This window comes from Cynocephalus volans, chromosome 17 (assembly GCF_027409185.1).
Source record: "Cynocephalus volans isolate mCynVol1 chromosome 17, mCynVol1.pri, whole genome shotgun sequence".
NCBI lineage: Eukaryota > Metazoa > Chordata > Mammalia > Dermoptera > Cynocephalidae > Cynocephalus > Cynocephalus volans.
In genome coordinates, this window is record NC_084476.1 from 41,833,705 (window position 1) to 41,856,747 (window position 23,043).

At 38.7% G+C, this 23,043-nt stretch overlaps 1 protein-coding gene and 2 pseudogenes across 3 annotated transcripts in view; 1 reads left to right on the forward strand and 2 right to left on the reverse strand.

Annotated features, from left to right (window-relative positions):
• Positions 1-23,043, reverse strand: part of UNC13B (unc-13 homolog B) — a 228,380-nt gene that overhangs the window by 180,912 nt on the left and 24,425 nt on the right. The window lies entirely within an intron of this gene.
• On the forward strand, positions 2,385-3,068 carry LOC134365444 (PRELI domain containing protein 3B-like; annotated as a pseudogene).
• On the reverse strand, positions 4,267-5,285 carry LOC134366121 (diphosphomevalonate decarboxylase-like; annotated as a pseudogene).

Sequence of the window (23,043 nt, forward strand, 5' to 3'; positions counted from 1 at the left end):
TCCCCCAATACCTACGATATAAGGCAAAAAGCCCAGGGAACTCCCTGCTGTGACATTGCTTGGGGCATGAGGTCCCTAGCTGGTCTGCCATCTTCTATTTTTCAAAGTGTTCTTGTGTTTGTTTTATATATAATGTCCAGGGTTTTTAGTAATACTTAGCAGGAGAAATAGGGAATACTCCATCTTGTAAGAAAGCTCCACTGAGTTGACTATGAGTTTTCATCAAATCTTATTTTAGCAAATGTTTGAGTTTTATCAAATGCTTTTTCTGCATCTGTTGAGATGATCCTAGGATGCTTTCTCTTTAGTCTGTAATTGTACCTAAATATATTAACAGATTTTCAGACAATAAACCAATCTTTTATTCTTAAAATTAAATATAAAAACTTTCTATAAGTTTTTTGTTTCTTTTTCAAATGTGCCCGGTTTTTAATAATATCTCTTGTTTTCTCATGTTTTCAACTCCTTTTTTAATGTCTATAATCATTTCATACTCAGTTTATATGCAGTCTACTATCACCAGTTCATGAGGGTCTGATTATGCTATGTGTTATGTATCATGACACTCTGATTATTTCTTTGTGGGTTTTATAATTTTGCATTATGAACTCATGTAAAGCAGAGCTCTATCTATAGAACTCTGTGTGACTGATTTGAGAGTGTGTCCCAAAGCTGTTTTTCAGCTTAGCTTTGGACATTTTTTGGTTAGCTTATTGGCTTAGAGATTGCTAGACTGTGTAAGTTATGCAAATCTGAACTTCAAACTTTCATAACCACAAGGCTATGGCTATGAATTCACAAGTCAAATTTTTTTTTCCCCATCCACTCACAGCCCAGGCTAAAATGAATAAACTTCCTTTTCATTTCCCTATGAATATTTTCTAGTCCTGGCTTTCACTGAGCATACAACCCTTTGGGGGTCCTAGCTTTATGGAAATGAGGACATTATTTCCAACTCCGTGATATACCACATTGTCTCTTGTCCACAGGTAGCCATTAGAACTGATGCCTCTATGGTAAGAATGCCTTCCTCACTTTATACATTAGCCCAGGCTACCATAAGAAGACACCACAAACTGAGTGGCTTAAACAACAGGAATTTATTTCTCACAGTTCTGGAGGCTGGAAAGTCCAAGATCAAGGTGCCAGCCAATTTGGTTCCCCAGTGAGGGGATCTCTACCTGGCTCACAGATGGCCCCCTTCTCACTGTGTCCTCACATGGTAGGAGTGGGGAGGACTGCAAGCTTTCTGGTATCTCTTCTTATAAGGGCACTAACTTCATCATGAAGACCCCACCCTCATAAACCTAATTACCTACCAAAGGCCCCACTTCCAAATACCATCACATTGGAGTCAGGGCTTCAACATATGGACTGGGGGAGGGAGGTTGTCACAATTCAGTCTATAGTAACTTATCACTGTTGTGAAGAGAAGTGAGTCCACATACAGCACTTACAACACTGCCCTAGAACACAGTAAACACTCAAATGTTAGCTAGTATGTTTTATCCATTTAATATAACCTTTACAGCCACCAGAAAAGGTGAGTACTATTATTCCCATTTTGCAGTGAGGAAGCTGGAACTCAAAGAGGAATTACTCAAGGTCCTAGAGCTCAAAGGTTCTGAAGCAGGACTCAAATTCCACGCATGTATAATTGTATAAATTAGCTGGGCTATTAGGGGGGTGGGAAACTATTTCACTAGGAATAACCAACCATTAACAACCACTCCTCTACCATCTCCAGGTTTCTAAAACATTCACTCTAGTTTACTACTCTGGTTTTTTAATTCGTTTCCATTTTAGCCTTTGGGGGACTCCCCTTACTTTCTTGGGAGCTAACTATACTCTTATTTCTCATATTTGGATATTTCTCATATTTGGTCAGCATTTCTAAGCTTTTATAGCACAAGGGTTTTCAGATCATTTAATTTACAATATTCTAGCTTTTATCACACAAGGCTTTCATATTTCATTTATCCTTAAATATTTTATACTTCTGTGGTATTGTGAATGGGATATTTTTCCTCTGACATTTTCTAATGACTTATTTCCAGTGCATAGGAAAGTTATTTGTTGTAGATTGCTCTGGTCACCTTAGGGTCAAATTCTATGCAAAAGTGAAGTAGTTTTCAAACTAGGCTCAGGTTCCTTAGTTTCTTAGTAAATGTCAGCTCTCTAATATTTATGCCTGTTATCCAAAGTGTATGAATCAGTTTGCAATTCAGAATAGCTGTACTCCAGGCTCTTGATTTTTATGATAGAAGGTAGATTATTAATAATTTAATAAACTTTTTAAATTTAAAAAGGGGTAAGTAGGGGTGGCAGGAGTGGCCTCTTTGCCTCATTGTCCTCTCCCAGACATTGTGCAGGCCACAGGCACCATGAAGATCTGAACTTCACAGCACGTCTTTGACTACCCACAGAAAAGTGTTACAATAGCTGCAATGCAGAAATACCCAAACCCTATGAACCTGAGTGTGGTTGGAGTTGATGTGTTGGACAGACACAGATCCCTCTGGAAAGCTGCACAGTCATAGACTTTTCAGCAGAGAGTGGGGATTGCTTTCCATTGGTGAAGTCTCTTACTGGTGCAGCAAGATCCAAAATATATGTGAATAACATGCTGTAGTTGATCCTGTGGTGAAAACAATGGAATGTAAATCTAATAATATTTCATTTACAAATATCATTTCAGACTGGCCAGTTGGCCAGTTAGTTAGAGCACAGTGTTATAACACCAAGGTCAAAGCCTTCAGATCCCCATACCAGCCAGCCACCAAAAAACAAACAAATATGGTTTCAGTAGATGAGAGACATATACAAACCACATCCTCAGGAGCCAGAAAAAACTATTTGACTCAAGAAACTATAATCACTGTGAAAGGACTCAGCCTCAGTATTACCTTGAAGGACTGACGGCAACTACAACATCTTCAAATGCTAATAAAGACTAAGTAATAGAATGGATAATAAATAAATTAAATGCTGAAAGTGAAGAATTGATGGCTGCAGCAAGAGGAAGCCTAAAGACACAGATGGCAGCTGCAGCATTAGTAGAGAAATGAAAATGAAAATTGGTAGACAACATCTGGTCCCCAGGTCTCTCCAAGTTGGCAATATATTTGTTATTTAAAAAATATAACTGTATTTTAGGTAGAATTTTTTTTTTAATAACCTGAAGTATGGCAATGTGACTTTAGATGAAAATAAAGAGATTCAGGGCTTCTAAATAAAAGGGATCATCTGAAATTAGTATTGTTTAAAATGACTAATTTTCAGGGTTCTAGTATTTATGTCAAAGTTTAACAATTTTTTAAAAAGTAGTTGGAAATTGGTATTGACCTTGAATCTCTTTAAGGTAGATTTTTATGTATGTTTTTTGGGTGGCTGGCTGTAAGGTAGATTTTTAAAGCTTTTCATGCATTGGAACTCTACCTGGCTTTAGACCAATCACAGAAGAAAGCAGAACCATCTCTTACATACACACAATTGCCCTGCTGCTGTAAACTTCAAGTTTGTGTGAGAGAACTCATTTTAAAATGATAAATTGTATAGGTTGTTTTTGGTTTGGGGGTGTTTTTTATTTGTTTGTTTTTTGTTTTTGGGCAACACTGGGTTTATTCTCACTCAGCTGACAGGGCCACAGGTCCGAGTTATGCACCCACACAGCATGGTACCCACCTCTAGCTGGACTCGGCTGCTACCTTCTCTCACGGGAAGATGTCATTGGTCTTTTTATAAAGAACTATTCCATCCACACCTATGGCCTGAGTTCAAAGTCTAGCACAGGCACTGTTGGTGATTATCATTCTCCAAGCACTTGGCAGAGGTCTTCTGAGACCTGTGGGGACTGCTCCCTGAACAGCAACCAGCCCCCAGACATCCAGGGATGCCGACTCCCCATCAAACTCCTGTTTTGGAACACTGGGAGTGGGCCAGAACTCAGGGTCAAGGAGCCCTTCAGCCTAGGAACATGCTGGCAGCTCCACGCCCAACTGGGTCAGTCACCCAGCTCTCATATCCTGATCCCAACTCTCCTCTCCGCCAGGTGCTGGGTGAAGGCTGGGAAAAGGTAAGGCGCTTGGTGGCAGATCCACTCCTGTCAACCTGGGTGGCTACAGTCAGTCGCAGCACACTATCCAGCTGGGCCTGGAGCCATGCAGCCACCCACAAGTCCCAACAAGCAGGGCCAGCCGTCACACTGCATTCTTAGTACCAGCAAGTCGGCCCCTTCTCCAAGCAGCAGCTTGGATACTGCTGACATCAAGCAGCCGGTTTTGGCAGGCCGTTGGGGCCCAGCAGGCAAATGGTCCCAGTCGTCCAGGATTTGAGGCCTTGGCCCCACCTGGGTGGCAATGATGTATCTGACACCGCCAAGGGTCAACTCCATGGCCAGCTCAGCTTTAAGCTCATTTGACAGGGCAGGCCTCACCTGCAGCCCCTTCAGAGACTTGTCTCTGTTGGCCTGAGGGGGAAAATGTGCCTCACATATCCACAAACTCAGCCACGGTGTAGTCCAGGGTGAAGGTCAAGGCACTGGGGCCTGCGTCAAATGTGTGTGCCAGCTTGGTGTGCCTGTGCTGGGCGTGGAAGTGGTGTACCAGCTGGATGATGTACCTGGAGGTGTCGTTGAGGTAAGATATGGGTGGGAAGGTGTCAAAGCAGGTGGCGTGGAACTAGCTGCTGTCCTTCATGGTCAGCTGGGCGAAGCCCTGGAAGTCCCACTCCATGATGCAGTGTGTCATCTCTGTCATGCACACTGGCACCATGGACGCAGCTGGGACCTGAGCAGGGGGCCGGTCTCCAAACTGATCTGCATGCCCACCGTACTGCTCGTCAGATTCGCGGCGCTCACCACAAAGATGAGGACTCGGAGTTCAGGCCAATGCGACTTGGGGGCCACCGTACGGCTCCGGCAGGCGCTGAACCCCAGCGAGCCACTTGTAGATGTGACATGCACCTTGCAGCTAAGGCTGAAAGGCAGCGAGTCCAGGTCTTCTGCATTCCTCCACTGCATTCCAGGAGCCGGATCTCCCTCAGGCAGGCTTGGAGGCGCCACTGCCCCACCTCCTCCCAGCTATTCAGCCAGATCCTGTCCTCAGTTAAGTCCATACTGATGGTGGCCGTCATGCTGTTTTTTAACTGGTCCTGATGCAAAGTGACACTCAGCAAGGGGTTGATGGAGAGGATAGCTCCTCATCTCACTTTCCCCAGTATTTGATAACTTTGAGGTTGACAGGCGCGGTGCAGGTGACGGCCACCAGCGGCTTTTTCGAGGCCATGGCCAAACCACTGATGTCCCTAACCCATCAGCCACCCAAATTGTAGTTTTAAAAGACATTAAATTGTATAAAATAATTTGCTCTGCTATAAACCACCATTAAAAACCACAGTGTTTCCGTTTAGTACTTAAATGATATTTTCGGAGTGAAAATTATCACTAAAGTAATATATGACTCAAAAATGTTATTTTATTGTATTACAGAGTACTGTATTGGTTTACCAAAATTTTGTAATTAGTAAAGGTATTACCGTCCTTGGATTTGTACTTTATAATTTAGTATGCTGTACTGTGGGCTGGTTATGTTAACTGAAAAAAATAAAGTCATCACCTGAGTTTTGCAGCACTCTAAACTTAAAAAAAAAACTACTTCTTTTCATTTGCCATACAAAACTGTCAAAAACAATTTTTAAACTCTGTGGGGAGTTGTAAGATTTCTGCAATAATGGCCACTAAAAGGTGTCCATCAAAAATAAGTTTTACAATAATTTCAAATGTCAGCCCCCCATGAGGAGGAATAGGTCAATCTACATACCAGTGTCATACAATAAAATTTTCTGTTGTGATGGAAGTGTTCTATATCTGCATTGTCAAATATGGCAGCCACTAGCTTCATGTGGCTAATGAGCACTTGAAAAAATGGTTAGTATAGCTGAGGAACTAAATTCTTAATTCCATTTAATTTCAACAAGTTTAAATTTAAATAGTCACATGTAGCTAGTAAAATTTATTTTATTTTATTTTTTTAAAAAGATGACCGGTAAGGGGATCTTAACCCTTGACTTGGTGTTGTCAGCACCACGCTCAGCCAGTGAGCTAACCAGCCATCCCTATATAGGATCCGAACCCGCGGCCTTGGTGTTATCAGCACCACATTCTCCTGAGTGAGCCACGGGCTGGTCCTAGCTAGTAAAAATTTTATGGGACAGTACAGCTACATATAAATTGAGAACAGGCAAAGGTAAGGAGGTTTGCATGGACAGAAATCGATCCTTTAAAAAGGGAATAAGGTCAATTTAAAACATGTGATTAGGAATTATTTGTTCTTGAAATGGATGTTAACCTAAATACTTTATAAAGAAAATTGTTCTTATTGCTGTATGGTTAAGGCTAAGATAAGGCACCTAAGGAAAATATTAGTCAAAAAAAAAGAAAAGAAAATATTAATCCACTAGAAGGAAAAGATAACTATGAAAATAAAGTTTTCTTTATTTTCTTTATTTGTTATCTCAAATGTCATCTGAGTATAATTAAACGAGTAACAAAATTTGTAAGATAAAATGGAAACAGAATGAAAAAGTCATATCTACTGTCCGTCTAGAGGTCAGCAACGGGGAATGGTGTAGGGAAGGAAGAGAAGGGAATCAAGGAAGAGGATGTAAAACAGTAGAAGTGTACACAAGTATAGAGTTCGAAATTTTTTCAAATTTCCTCATTTGAAGCAATCTGTTCCTAACTAAACTGGAAAGGAAAACCAGAAGTTTCAGAGAGAATCACTGTTAAATAAGAAAAGATATACATAATTTTAATCATTCTGTGAAATAGGACACTATTATCATCAATTGCTAGGTGGATAGATAGAAAGATTTCGTGAGAGATTTACAAGTAGTCAGGTCAATATGGATTGTAAATTAGAAAGTCAACAAAAATATTCTCTTGAAACCATCAGAATAATATAGAGCATGAAAGGGCCAATCTGTTTTAATTGTGTTCCCTCGCTGGTAGCATTTCACTATATGAATACCAAGAAGTCACAGAATGTTCCAAGCAGGGTATTTGTTGATCTCAAAGTGAGATGGATGCCTTATTAAAATGGAAAGCAAACTACAGCCGGAATGCAATTGGTCTAGAGTTTTCCCTTGAATAAGGTCTGGAGAAATAAGGTGACAGCAGGTAGACTCATAGGAGACATTGCTCCAGAAAGGGGAGTTTACAAATTGGAAAAGTAACACTCTCATTTATCCAGACTTTTAAAACTACATAGTGATCTACTGACTGGTAGAGATACTCTCAGGATATATTTTCAAGTAAAAACACGTAATACGCTTTGTATAATATAATTATATTTTGTAAAAGCAAACCATAAACCTCACTCGACATACAAAAAATCAACTCAAAATGGATCAAAGACCTAACTGTAACCGCTAAAACTATAAAAACTCTCACAAAAAAATATAGGTGTTAAACTTTGTGACCTTAGATTAGGCAATGATTTCTTAGCTACAACTCCTAAACCACAAGCAATAAAAGAAATTGTACTTCGGGCCGGCCCGTGGCTCACTCGGGAGAGTGTGGTGCTGATAACACCAAGGCCCCGGGTTCGGATCCCATATACGGATGGCCGGTTCGCTCACTGGCTGAGCGTGGTGCTGCCAACACCAAGTCAAGGGTTAAGATCCCCTTACCGGTCATCTTTTAAAAAAAAAAAAAAAAAAAAAAAAGAACTTCACCAAAACTAAAACTCTTGCACTTTAAAAGACAAAGACAGGGCGGGCCCGTGGCTCACTCGGCCACGGGTTGGGATCCTTAAAAAAAAAAAAAAAAAAAGACAAAGACAGTGAAAAGATAACCACAGAGCACTTTCCCCCAGCCTCCATACAAGCAAAGGCAGAAAAAAGAGAATATACAAAAACTGCACCCAACCCTCAAAATATTATAACTTTGGCCCTTGAGTTTCTCTGACCTTGCTATAAAACAAATCTACAACTGGCATACTTGAGATTATAGGAAATAATCCTATTCACACTGACTCTGCAAGCAGTGACCTGGTTCCCCAGGCACCTGGAATGATTAACCTGCCTCGTTCTAGCCTGTCCTATTCATGAAACAATTTCCAAAGCCTTGTGGCACTAGTTCCTTTGTTTGTAACCCTCTTGCTTCAAATTCTAGCATTAAAGAAGTATATCACCTCTCAAATACAATAACCACCATTTCTTTTTTATTTAAAAGCTAACATTTTTAAAGATAGGAAACATATATAATCCCACTGCCCTATTTTCAGTCTAACATTTATATAAATATTATGTACATATTATATAAGCATAATTACAATTATTACATATTCTGTTTTATTATACTTTTACATTTGTCAAATATTTAGACATAAGGATGCACTAACTGTGACATCTGTCAGCCAACTGACAACAGTAGTTGACTCAGCTGTTCTGACTGGCTAGCAAGATGTTCACAAAGGAGGGGCGGGGGGAAGGGACAACTCTATCAAAGCTAAACACTCAGTATAAGAAGAAAACATTACAGAAAAAAAAAAAGAAATCAATAACCTCTCAAGGGTATAGCAAATTTTTTTCCCTGTTATTCATAGTCTTTACAATTTAATGGTTCCATAAAAATCCCATTGTGTTTTAAGTATTATATATAATGATTCTCCTTTATATCACACACTTAGGCCTTTTTTTTTTCCACATATATCTCAAGCTAATCATTTTTACGAGGGAAAATAAAACTTGTCCTTAAGAAAAAGATGATTTACTTTGTTAAAAACAAAGACAAAAGTTAAACAAACTTTATAGGGGGGCTTTGGTTTGAACTGAGCTCCTGCACTAGGCCACATAGACCAAACCAAAATGAAGTTACTCGCACTGACATTCCTTGTCACCAAGCCAAAACTAAGTTGTCTATTTGACCTTCCAAGAAATCAGGAGAGAGATTATAGCCAAATCCCTAAACCTGCCGGTTTTAGCTGGTATGAAAAGGAAGTCCCCTCTGCTTTAACCTTTACATGCAAAGTAACTGTGAAAAGACCAATCTGCTTTTTGATCTGTTTTAGCTTTCCTCAGCCCTTTTCTGTCTATAAAGCCAACCTCCTCTGTTCAGCTCATCACAACACTCATTCTATAGAATGAGATGTTGCCCAACTCTAAAATTGCAAATATAAGCCACTTAGGATCTTTAAACTAAATTTGCTATAATTTTGTCTTTTGATGCACTTTATAGAACTTGTTGGGACTAGATTGTTTGAGAAGACAAGGCTGACTCCCACTTGGCCCTGACCAAGTTCTTACTAAAATAAGCAAGGACACAGCACTATTGACTGAAATTAGTCAAGGGTACAAAATATCGAAAGTTTTTTGGAATTCTTGAGAGATACTGTGCAGATGGATCTAGCTTTCCAAAACAGAATACACAAGACTGACTTTATTTTTCAGAGGGCTAGCTAGTTAGCTCACTTGAGATAGTGTTGATCACAGTTTCGGATCTCTACATCAGTCAGCCACCAAAAAAAAAGTGTATATTTTTTTCAGAGGCAGAATGGCCTTCTGAAAATTATAAAAGAGCATCAAAGAACTTAAAAACACCCTCCAGTTTCAAAGGAAAAGAAAATAAAAGGGCACAAATGAGGAACACAACAAAAAAACCTATGGGAATCCAAGGTCCAAGGTTCAGATCCCCGTACTAGCCAGCCACTAAAAAAAAAAAAAAAAAAAACTATCGGGAGTTCTTTTAACAACTCCAAAACTAGCAGGGATTTGAGAATAACTGTAGCAGGAGCCCAAAGAGAGTCCTGGGGCTGGGAGGACATTCTTGGTAAAGTAGTGGGACCCTCCTCACATGCAACGAGGTGCAGCACCTACAGAGCAACTTGAGGTGCAGCACCTACAGAGCAACTTGGCAGAATTTGAGAACAACTATATTGGAAGGCCTGGGACACAGACGTTAACTGCACAAGTGGCAGACCACTTTCTAGTGTACCAAACATGCACGAGCAGATTCATACTCTAGGAGAAGGCAGGACTATTCTAGTACAAGGCAGCATTGTGGCACACCAGATCTGAACATGACAGAATCTCTGACAAATACAAATAAAATTCTGCACAAGGAGAAGTTCCCTTAAAAGGATGATTTGCAGCCAGGACTTCCTCCTCATTCTCTGTGGTTGCTGGATCACTTAACTGGCAATCAGAGCCCTTTGTTAACATCTAAAAGGAGGTTTCTAACAGGAAATGGAAAGTGAGACCACCTAAGAAATACTCACTCATCCTGTTTCTGGAGAGGAAAAGCCACATATGAATGAATATCTTATTATTCATGACAGAAAAAAATTTTTTTTAATTGTTTTGAAGACCATGAAATTACCCTAAAACAATATAAGAACACAGCATGAAAACATGAAGAAACACTTTTAAAATTATGCATTCAAAAAATAAAAAAATAAATACAGTAGTCCAGTAGTCCCCCCCTTATCCACAGTTTTGCTTTCTGTGGTTTCAGTTACCCACAGTCATATGTGGTCCAAAAATATTAAATTGAAAATTCCAGAAATCAGCAATTCATAAGTTTTAAATTTCCTACTGCTCTGAGTGGCATGATAAAATCTTGCGCTGTCCTGCTTTGTTCCACCTGGGATGTGAATCATCCCTTTGTCCATCTTATCCATGCTGTTCACTATCCACCCATTAGTCACTTAGTAGCCTTCTTGGTTACCAGGTCAATTTTCATGGTACCACAGTACTTATGTTCAAGTAACCCTTATTTTATTTAATTATGGTCCCAAAGCATAAGAGTAATGATGTGGGCATATTGTTATAATTGTTCTATTTTACTATTAGTTATTGTTGTTAATCTCATACTGTGCCTAATTTATAAACTAAACTTTATCATAGGTATATATGTATAGAAAAAACATAGTATATAGAAGGTTCGGTACTATCCATGGTTTCAGGCATCCACTGGGGGTCTTGAAACATAACTAAAATAATAAGACTGCTGAGAGGCAGATAAAAATCAAAAGGAAGCTCAGTGAGATAAAAATATTAAATTAAACATGAGAAAAATTATAAAAATGCATTAGAAGCAGTAATAGAAGAGTCAACTTTGAAGAAAACTGAAGTGATGATTTAAAGAAAAAACTTAAGAAACTCCCCATGAATAAAAAGAAAAAAATATAAAGATCAGTACTTTTTAAATGGGAGAAGGGAGATATAAAGACAGTAGCAGAGCTCTAACACATAGATAATTGGAGTTCCTGAAGGTGACACAGGAACAAATAAAATAGAAGTAATATTCAAATACAGAAGAAAGTTTTCTTCAGATAAACATCTGACTATGCAACCTGAAAGAGTTCAAGGAATGCCAGATAAGATTAATAAAAAAAAGGAGGGATCAGAAGTACCTAAAAATATTTTAGTGAAAAGCACCATCTATCTCTATTTGTCTAATGACAAATGATTGTACATCAAGCTCCACAGTCAAGAGTTCAGATCCCCATACTGGCCAGCTGCCAAAAAAAAAAAAAAAAGGATTGCAACCCAGGAACTCTATAACCAGCCAGTTGCCATTCACATACGAAAAAGGAATCTGTTATGCTCTAGGAGACTTGCTAAAATAAATTGTTATTCTTGAGCTAAGAAATGCAGCTCAATGCAATTCTTCACGTATTTAAGTACCCATTCTACAGGATGGCCCTACCATCCTGTCCCCCTTTAATTAAATCAAGAGTGATCATTAGACCCAAGGGTAGTGGATCAATAGGGTATACAGCTGCTCAACAAGCGTTCTGAAAGAAAAGCTATGCCAAAAGGAGACACAGATAAGGGATAATGACAGACCAAATCCATCAGCAACTTACTTAAGGGAGAGAAATGTGAATCACATGGACAAGCCTGAGAGAAGTGTGGGCAAAAGCAGGAAAAGAAATCAAGGAGAAAAGCAAAACACTTAGAATGGCTTTGCTCCATACTGACAAACTCCTGAAGCTAAAAGGATAACTGTTTGTTGTTAGGTTCAGCGAGATGGAGAAGAGAGAGACCCAAACCAGGCACGATTTCAGCCAAAAACTTTATTCCACTAATGTGGAGGGGAGACTGAACCAGATCAGTTCCTCTGAACCAAGGAAAGCAGGAGGTTTATAAGACTTTTAGCGAGGGTTCTGGCAGAGTAATGGGCAATTTTGAAATCAGTGGTATGTAAGGTAACACAGCCCTTGTGGTCCGATAACATCTGGTCGGTTAGGGGATAGGCTCTTGATTAGCCACTATCTCAGTACAAAGCATTCCTTCCAGCGCAGCCCAATTGTCTTAAGCTGGCCATGAGGTCTAATATTTATTAGAATTGCATTTTATTTTGAACAACCATTCAGTTCCCAAACTAAGTTATCTCTACTCTCTCTGAGGGCCTGATTCCTACTATTCATAGGTGACCTAGTTGTGTGGCTTTGCTGGTTTTCATGGGGCTAGGTTGCCAGTTTGACAGCTATTTTTATTTCTGCATGTATCCTGAGAGGTAAGGAAAAAAATAGTGCATTTGGGGAACAACTGGTAGTTCAATTATGGCTGGAACTAAAAGAGCGGGAACAGGAAATGGCAAGCGTTGAGGAAAAACACTGGGACAACCACAAGGGCTTTGCAAACCAGTTTAAGGAATTTAGAGATAGATAAAGGCTTTATCCTGAGAGATTTTAAGCAGGGTAGTGACATGATCAGACTTATATTTTAGAAAAATGATTCCAGCTGCAGTGTAGAGAATAAACTGGAGGGAGGCAAGCTGGCAAGTAAGTAGACTGCTGCAGAATTCCAGATGAAAGAGGATGGTAGCCTGTAACTAGGAAGTAAGAACTAAAAGGGAGATGAAGCTAAGAAAAGGTGATGTCATTCTTGACAGGGAAGCCTAAGAGTGGGAGAGCTAGGCAACCACTATGATTCACGGCTGGTATCTCACTACAGAACTGAAGATGCACTGAATGCTGGCCACCCTATACCCCCAAGATAACGTATAGCATAAAATAAGCAAGCAGGAAAGAGATGAAGGGGAGAGGGTTGCATATACTACACACCTTCTCTAGAGCTCATTTGCTCTAGCAAACAAGGCTCTTTAAAGAAATCTAATGGAAAGGAGGTGGGACTTCTGTTTGTCCTAACAAAACTTATAGTACTTATGATGGACTCTTTTAAACTATATGCATGGTCTGGCCAGTTAGCTCAGTTGTTGGTGTTATAACACCAAGGTCAAGGGTTTGGATTCTCATATAGGCTAGCCATCAACAAACAAACTATAAATAAATAAACAAACAAACTATATGCACATATAACTTTGATAAAAACAAAAATCTGGCAGGAAAGAACAAAGCAGAAAAGAGATTGAATGTTAAAGAGGAAACATTTAGCTTAGTGATCAGTTGTGGTTGATACTAGAGTCTGACTTCAAAGGTTAGAATTCAAGCTACTACATATATTAGCTGTGTGATATTGGGAAAGTTAATTATTTAATCTATCTGGGCCTCCTGTCTCATTTCCTTTAATATCCAGAATACACAAGGAACTGAAACAACTTTACCACAAAAAACAAGTAACCCAATTAAAAAATGGGCAAAAGAGCTAAACAGGCATTTCTCAAAGGAAAATATATGAATAGCCAAGAGACAGATGAAAAAATGCTCAACATCACTCAGCATTCAGGAAAGGCAAATCAAAACCACACTTAGATACCATCTCACCCCAGTTAGGATGGCTAATATCCAAAAGACTGTGAATGATAAATGCTGGCGAGGTTGTGGAGAAAAAGGAACTCTCATACATTGTTGGTGGGACTGCAAAATGGTGCAGCCTCTATGCAAAATGGTATGGAGGTTCCTCAAACAATTGCAGATAGATCTAACATATGAAATCATCAAGTCGAAGGTTTACCTGTTCTCCAATGTTCATTGCAGCACTCTTTACAATAGCTAAGAGTTGGAACCAGCCCAAATGTCCATCATCAGATGAGTGGATACGGAAAATGTGGTACATCTACACAATGGAATACTACTCTGCTATAAAAAAGAATGAAATACTGCCATTTGCAGCAACATGGATGGACCTAGAGAGAATTATATTAAGTGAAACGAGTCAGGTACAGAAAGAGAAATATCACGTTCTCACTTATTTGTGGGAGCTAAAAATAAATAAATACACAAATAAACTGGGGGGGGAGGGAAGAAGACACAACAATTACAATTACTTGAAGTTGATATGACAAGAAAACAGATATGAGGTTGTTGGGAGGGAGCGGGGAGAGGAAGGAGGTAGGGAGGTTGCGGTAATGGGCCACAGTAATCAACCACATTGTATATTGACAAAATAAAACAAAATTTAAAAAAATATAAATAAAAATAAAATATTGAGAAACAATAAATAAATAAATAAATAAAATACAGATAATAGAGAGGATTATGTGAGTTAATAAATGTAAAGCACTTAGAACAGATTCTGGCATACAGCAGGCAGTCAATAAATGTCAGCTATTATAATGATTATTAATAGTGTTACCAAAAATGGTGAGAAAAAGCAAACTATTCAAAAAAGAAAATACATTAATAAATATGACTTCTGTCCTTAATAAGAAAACTCAAGGGCCGGCCCATGGCTCACCTGGGAGAGCGTGGTGCTGACAACACCAAGTCAAGGGTTAAGATCCCCTTACTGGTCATCTTTTTAGGAAAAAAAAAAAAAAATTCAAATACACTTCATTTCCACATGTTCAAAATATTCTTCATTCTTTAACAAACATGAATATTATCTCTCCTACTACACTTGCCCTGACTTTTTTCTTAAATAAATGCTGAACACCACCTATCTCCCTGCTCTGAATTCCTCCAGCAGTTTATATGCACCTCTTGCTATCTCCTTCTGGTAACTGTTTATGTCAAAGTCTTAACTTCCATAACGAGCAGAAACTCTTTAAGATTTTTTTTTTTTTTAAAGTGGGGAGGCGGGTGGGTGCTGCAACCACAAAAAAAAGGTTTTGTTGTTTTTTTTTTTAATTCATCAAATGATTTCTCCAAATTTCCTTGAGTGCAATGATGCTAAGGAGTCCCTGAGACAACTCCTTTTCTGGAACATATAACACTCTTCCCAAGAAATACCTCTTTTCAACAAGACTTTCTCTAGTAACCAGACTAACAATTCCCTCACACAGTTAGAAATCTATGTGCCTCATGCATAAAATTGCATCTAACTATAATAAATTAACTATAACAAAATACCTATAATAAAATAACTATAATAAAATTACAATCGAACTATAATAAAGTAATGCTGACTTTAGATGCCAATGCTACATCTAAAATATAAATTTGTGATTGGTTTTTTACTTCCATATTTTTTAAGGATCAATGGATTGTCTGTGCCTACTCATGAAATGCCTGGACATATTCAAGAGTCAGGGCCACATCTTATTAGCCCCAAAAACAAAATGACCAATAGCTCTTTTTCTGGGTCAGCTTGAGACAATGGAACTGGTGGTTGAAGGACTCAAGTTCTCTCCAGACCCAAAGGCTATGAGAAGAATTCTACCTTCTTTGATGATAGTATGTAACAAAAAATATATATAACCTTCAGCTTTCAAATTTGTAAAAGGAATCATCCCTGACTTCCCCACTAGATTTTGGGAGGCAGTAGTATCAAAACTTGCTTATATTTTACCCATACTTTATAAGAGTTCTGTGTTCTCAGTACAAAAGCCCACTCACTTAGAGGAATTCAAAGTCTTTATTCAGATTGACCCAAACATATATTATGCACCAGTATACTAGGCAACAGTGGAATACAAATTTTAAAATGGGTCTCAAAGTCTTTGAGAAAACAGATGTAGAAATAGAAAGTTAAAACATAAATGCAACAACAAAGACATTCCTTTGAGTGGCAATAGGGTTATGGTGATGATAGCAAGAACTGTGAGAACAGTAACTGCAACTAACATTTTTGAGAACACACTGTCACTTAACCCCTTAAACTTTCACTTAATCCCTATAGAAACTTTGAGATAAACTGTAGTATTATTTCCATGTTACAGATAAGGAGAATGGATCTTAGAGAGGTTTAAACAGTTTGCTTGAGGTTACAGAGCCAGTTACAATGGAGCTGGGGGCTGGCCCCGTGGCTTACTCAGGAGAATGCGGCACTGGTAGCGCTGAGGCCGTGGGTTCAGATCCTATATAGGGATGGCCAGTGCACTCACTGGCTGAGCGTGGTGCAGACCACACAGTGCCGAGGGTTGCAATCCCCTTACTGGTCAAAAAAAAAAAAGAAAAGAAATGGAGCTGGGACTCAAACTCAGGCAGTCTGAGTCTGACTTCAAGGCCTCTCTTGGTTTTTTTGCAGCTGGCCAGCATGGAGGAACTGGGGATTCAAACCACTGACCTTAGTGTTACAAGGCTGTGCTTTTTTTTTTTTTTTTTTTTTTCCCTATAAAAAGATGACCGGTAAGGGGATCTTAACCCTTGACTTGGTGTTGTCAGCACCATGCTCAGCCAGTGAGCAACCGGCCATCCCTATATGGGATCCAAACCCGCGGCCCTGGTGTCATCAGCACCACACTCTCCCGAGTGAGCCACGGGCCGGCCCTACAAGGCTGTGCTTTAACCAAGTGAGCCCCTATCTATATTCAATCCCTATGGTAGATTGCCATTGCCCTGGTCTGGATAGTATGGTTGTCTTTCCAGTAGGTATCCTTGTTAGCTGCCTCTATTTTGAGTGATGGAGACTTAAAGAATTTAATAATCTCTTCATTCCTTCCCTTACACCTAGAGAGAGGCTCAGTAGTTGGCTCCATAAAGTGTCCTGCAAGCACACTAGAGGCCTTCCTAGGAATTAGATGAGAGGGTTGGAAGGTAAATGGACCTTCATGTGAATGTTTTAATTGGATCTTGTATCTCTAAAAATATTTGCTCCTCTCTTTTGAAGCTTTTCTGTCTGCTGCTAATGATGTTTTTCTAGGTATATTTTCTTTCTCTATGCATGGTGTTTTGCTTTGTTTTGGGGAGGAGCGAATAGAAATACTTTATAAAAACTTTCCCTCAGTATCAGAATGTCTCCTAATTCAGGAATGGAACTGATTTGAAAAATAAGAGATATTTATACCAGAAAGTCACTGGAAGATGAGAGTAGATGGGTGAAATGATCTGATTTGCAGGCCGGCACGTGGCTCACTTGGGAGAGTGTGGTGGTAATATCACCGAGGCCATGGGTTCGGATTCCCATATAGGGATGGCTGGTTCACTCACTTGGGAGAGTGTGGTGCTGACAACACCAAGTCAAGGGTTAGGATCCCCTTACCGGTCATCTTTAAAAAAAAAAAGATCTCATTTGCATTTTTAGAGACAGTTCCAACTACTGTTTGGAGAATATACCTCAGGGAAGCACAAATGAAAGAAGATACATTGCAAAGCTACTAAAATGGCCCAGACGAGAGATGACGGTGGCTTGCACAATGAGAAAAAGATCAGGTAAAATAAAATAACATGAAGGATTAGGAATTAGTGTCTTGAGCCAAAGCAGAGCAGATGAACATCAGTAGTCTCTCATATGAAGATGCTGTTATGTTTTAGATTCATTCCTTTACACTAAATGTATACTGTGAGGCACTGTGCCACATAATACAGAGAGAGAAAGATACTCTCTCTGCCCACATGGGCCTCATAACTCTAAGTAAAGGAATGCCTGCACCAGATACTTACTGTCAGTACCCCAAATTCTGTTTCACTCTAACCATCAGAACTAAAGGACAATTCTATCACCACAGCAAAACATTCTCTCTCATTTTTCAAGATCAAACCAACAATTTAACTGGCATCGAGTACCCCGAATGGTTATAGCAGTCAAAATCCAAAACAATCAAAACCAAAAGAGGACCTGACATCCTCAACTCAGTCCTCAATTGTTTGCCTAGATCCATCTTAAAATCAACTTCCCAAACTGTAACTGAGCTCCCTGGCTCCTTTCTTATTTTCATGCATTCAATTCATCCTTGTAATTTGATAATTGGTGCTGCTGCTCTGAGTTTAAATAGACAAACTGAAGAAATTATAAATTATGAGACCTGGAAGTGGTAATTCTTTGCTGTACTCTTTCAATATGTCACTGATAATTCCTACTACTTAGAAAATCCCTGTGGTCCTGGGGATATAAGCAGTGTGGTAGCTACTTAGGCCTGGATCTGCTCTAGGGTTTAAAGGTGAAAGATAAAAAGTGGGTGCTAAAATTTCCTCAGCTCCCTGCTTTGCTCACTGGAAAACAAATGCAGATATACTATTAGGATAGAAGTCCTAGCTTAGAACAAAGTGTATATTAACCTGAACAAAGTGCAGGGTGTCTCTCTTTTGGACCCCCAAGCACAGTAAAAGGTATCTAGAGGGAGAGCACAGAAACGTTCAAGGCAAAGAAACATTAAAAGAAGAAGAGCCAGGTGGGAAGAACTTAGGAAAATATATTCATATTGGAGGAATAACTAACATAAGCTGAAGACCTAAAACCATCTTGGTTTAGAAACACTAGTAATTGTGAAAAGGGAATGGTTGTACTAAAGGTGCTCAATAAATGTTTCCACAGAAGATGTACAGAAAAAAACTTAGAAAAGAAGAATCTGACAAAATTCTAAGAAGGGTAGAGAACATTTATACATATGAATTAATATAAAAACACCTTGGGTTCCTACCCTTTCAGAATTCAGAAATGATGCAGGTTAAGAAAACTTGCACAAATGTAGAATAAGTTGAATTAGCAAGTATTTGGGAGGATACTTCGAAAAGTTCATGAAAAGATTCATATTATCTTTTAATTGTATTTTTTCACAAGCTTTCTGAAATACCCTCATACTTTTTTTTTTTTTTTTAAACAGTGAAGCCCCCATTTCAAGATCTAAAGGAAGTGGGGGAAAAGAATCTCCAAAAAAGTTCTATAGGATATGAAAGCATTTTTTTAGTGACAACCAAAAATTACACTGTAAGAGGGCCTTAACAATCAAAAGCAGAAATGTTTATAAAAGTTGATTTGAAAAAGAGATTAATACTATAAATTAAAATAGTATGTTGCAGAAACTACAATGTGTTTATTCATTCAACATTTTATTGAGGAAAGATTATATATTCAGGCACTATAAGATACTTAAGGGAAGTCAGGGCCGGCCCGTGGCTCACTCGGGAGAGTACGGTGCTGATAACACCAAGGCCCCGGGTTCGGATCCCATATACAGATGGCCGGTTCGCTCACTGGCTGAGCGTGGTGCTCACAACACCAAGTCAAGGGTTAAGATCCCCTTACCGGTCATCTTTAAAAAAAAAAAAAAAAAAGGGAAGTCAGAAAAATGACTATGACATCAACCTTGCCCTCAAAGAACTCACAGTCTAGTAGGGAAGAAGACACATGAGCCAAATATATAACAAGTGTTATAACAGAACTGTTTTTACATATTCATCTCTACTTCCCCACCTCAATTCTTAACCACTGTAGTCCAGCTTGCACTCCCACCACTCCACTGAAACTCTCTTGACAAGACCAGTGAATTCCATGCTTTCAAACCCAATGGACACTTTTCAGTTTTTGTTGTTGTTGTTGTTTTTAAAGATGACCAGTAAGTGGGTCTTAACCCTTGACTTGGTGTTATCAGCACCACACTCTCCAAAGTGAGCTAACCAGCCATCCCTATATAGGGATCTGAACCCATGGCCTTGTTGTTATCAGCACCACACTCTCCCAAGTGAGCCACATGCCTGACACTTTTCAGTTCTCATCTTACTCTATTGTAAGCTGACAACTCACTCTTTGAAATACACTCCTCTTGGGCCGGCCCGTGGCTCACTCGGGAGAGTGTGGTGCTGATAACACCAAGGCCCCGGGTTCGGATCCCATATACGGATGGCCGGTTCGCTCACTGGCTGAGCGTGGTGCTCACAACACCAAGTCAAGGGTTAAGATCCCCTTACCGGTCATCTTAAAAAAAAAAAAAAAAAAAAAAAAATGAAATACACTCCTCTTGATTTCCATGACCCCACACTCTATTGATCTGTACACTGTATATTTGGTTGCTCCCCTCTCGGTCTCCTTTGCCACCACCTCCTTTTCTACCCAACCCCTCACATAGTGGAATACCTGAGCTTGCTCTCATATTTTTTCTCTTTATATTCATTCCTTATATGACATCATCTACTCCCATGGTTTAAAATACCATCTCTAGGGTTACAATTTCCAAATGTCCATCTCCACACCAGTTTTCTGAAATCTAAACTCTAGGTTTCTCAAATTTAATATTTCTAAAGCTCAACTCTTGATTGATCTTGCCACCAACGCTGTTCGTTCATCCAATCTTCAGTACCTCAAAAAACAGCACCTAGCTGCTCAAAGCAGAAACCTATGAGTCAATTTTCAAAAACCCCTTCTCTGTTACCCTCTATTTCCAATCAATAAATTCCTGTCAATCCACCTAGTAAACAGTGCACAAATCCATCCACTACTCCCCATCTCCACTTACATTAACCTAATAGTCTAAGCCATCCTCATATATCACCTGGTCTACTTAGTAATTAGCCTCCCATGTACACACCTCTCTCTCCAATGTATTCTCTTAAAATGTAAATTATATCATAGTATTCCCCTACTTGAATCCTTCAACAGCTACCCATTGAAAATAGAATAAAATCTAAACTTTTTTCTGTGACCTAAGATTTTGCCTATCTGGCTCCTTCTTACTTTCCAACTTCTCTGGTTTTATTCTCTTCCCCTGGCTCTAGCCTATCACAGGCCTTCTTTTAATTCCTGAAACACTATAATTCCTTTCCACCCACAGGGCCTTCCAATAAGGCCAATCCCTCTTCCAAGAGGACTCTTCTCTTACTTTACTCCCAACAGTCTAACAATTAGCTCCTTCTTACCTTTATGTTTTAGCTTAAATGTCCTCATTTCAGAGAGGCCTTTTCTAACCACGCATTGCAAAGTAAAACCCTCTTATTTTCTCCCAGTTCTTTTTCTTCATAACACTTGAGACAATCTGTATTTACACATTTGTTTTTGATCACTTGTTTGTTGTCTTCTCTCACTAGTCTGTGAGTTCCGTGAAGGCAGGAACCATGTTTGATTATCTAATACTCACTCACCTTGCACCTAGCAAAGTGCCTGGAACATGAAAGGCACTAACAAATACTTGTTGAGTGAATAATAAATGGAAGTAAGAATAGATGCTGTAAGGGCTCTGAAGAAGAAAAGATCCTGGTTTTTAATTTTTTTTTTTTTTTAATTTGGTTTAGGGGGAGACACAGGCAGGATCGATCACACAGAAATAGGCATTCTTTGAAGGAAAACAACAAAAGGGAACAGGAAAATACAAGTAAGGAACGAGCTTACGTAAAGCCATAGCATTAAGAAAATGCATGGCTTCTGTAGCTAGAACAGTATTTCACACACTAACTTAGAGGCAGAGTCCCAAGTAAGTTTTCTAGTAAGTCTTAGAATTCATGATGCTCTTTACAAAACACTAAGAACACTTTTAAGAATTTACAGTAAGGAGGAATTTTTTTTTTTTTTTTTTTTTTTTTTTTGTCTTTTTCGTGGCTGGCACTCAGCCAGTGAGTGCACTGGCCAGTCCTATATAGGATCCGAACCCGCAGCGGGAGCGTCGCTGCGCTCCCAGTGCCGCACTCTCCCGAGTGCGCCATGGGCTCGGCCCAAGGAGGAATTCTTAACACAAGGATATTAATCACAGCTACATTTATAATGTCAAGAAATTAGAATTATCCTAAATTTTGCCAATTAATAAGGAAATATTTTAGTAAATCATAGTACATACAAGGGAACACTAAACATTTAAAACAATAATATAGATATATCATTATTGATATAAAGATGTCCAAAGTTATGTTAAGTGAAAAATCAAGTATATATAATAACCCATTTATATTTTATGTATGTTTATATGCATAGAAAGCTATCATATAAAGGAGCTAAACTTTCCTACAGGATAAATAATAATTAGTAACATATTTACTGAATGCTTCTATTGCCAAGGTATCACTCTAAGTGTTCTACATGTATTTTGCCATTTATCCTTACAACAACCTTATGAAGTAGGTACTAATATTACCACCATTTTAAAGATGGGAAACATGATTAAGTCACTTCCCCAGGGTCACACATATAAGTTTCTATGTCAATAAAACAAAGCTTCTAAATCACTGAGACAAAGTAATACCAAAAGTCACTAACTGAATAAAAAAAAAAAAAAAAGAGAGAGCCAGCCTGTGGCTCACTTGAGAGAGTATGGTGCTGAGAACACCAAGACCCCAGGTTCGGATCCTGTATAGGGATGGCCGGTTGGCTCACTGGTTGAGCGTGGTACTGACAACACCAAGTCAAATGCTAAGTTCCCCTTACAGGTCATCTTTAAAAAAAAAAAAAAAAAAAAGAATCCAATATCTTGCTATCTCTAAGAGACCTACTTAAAATCATGAAATATAGAAGACCAAAAATAAAGTATTATAAGGTTACATCTCTGAAATAAGAAAAATAAGGGTCCCTGTCAAGGCATTAGAGAAAGCTTTTTGAACCAAAACAAGAGAAACAAGATCGCTAATATCACAGGAAGAAACACCTATTACGTAAAAAAAAGTTTAAATTCTTTGTTGCGGGTTTTTTCTATTACAAAACTAGTATATGTTCATTGTATAAAATTTAAGAAACAGAAAAGGGAAAAAACATTTTCCATAATTCTACTACATCACAAAGAAATTTTAACATTATATGTTTATATCTTCAGATATGTTTATATCTTCAGTCTTTTTTTCCAATAAATATACGTTGTTCTCACTTTACCTAACTAGTTTGGAATTTACTGTATCTAGCTGTTTTGCAACCTGTTTTCCCCATTATAAATAGTTTAGAAACTTCCTTCTATGTCACTAATATTGATTTATGGCATGATTTTTAATAGCTGTGTAAATAATCTTTATTATGTACTACTGCAGGACAACCACCTTGCTTTCAATTATCAAATATTATTGT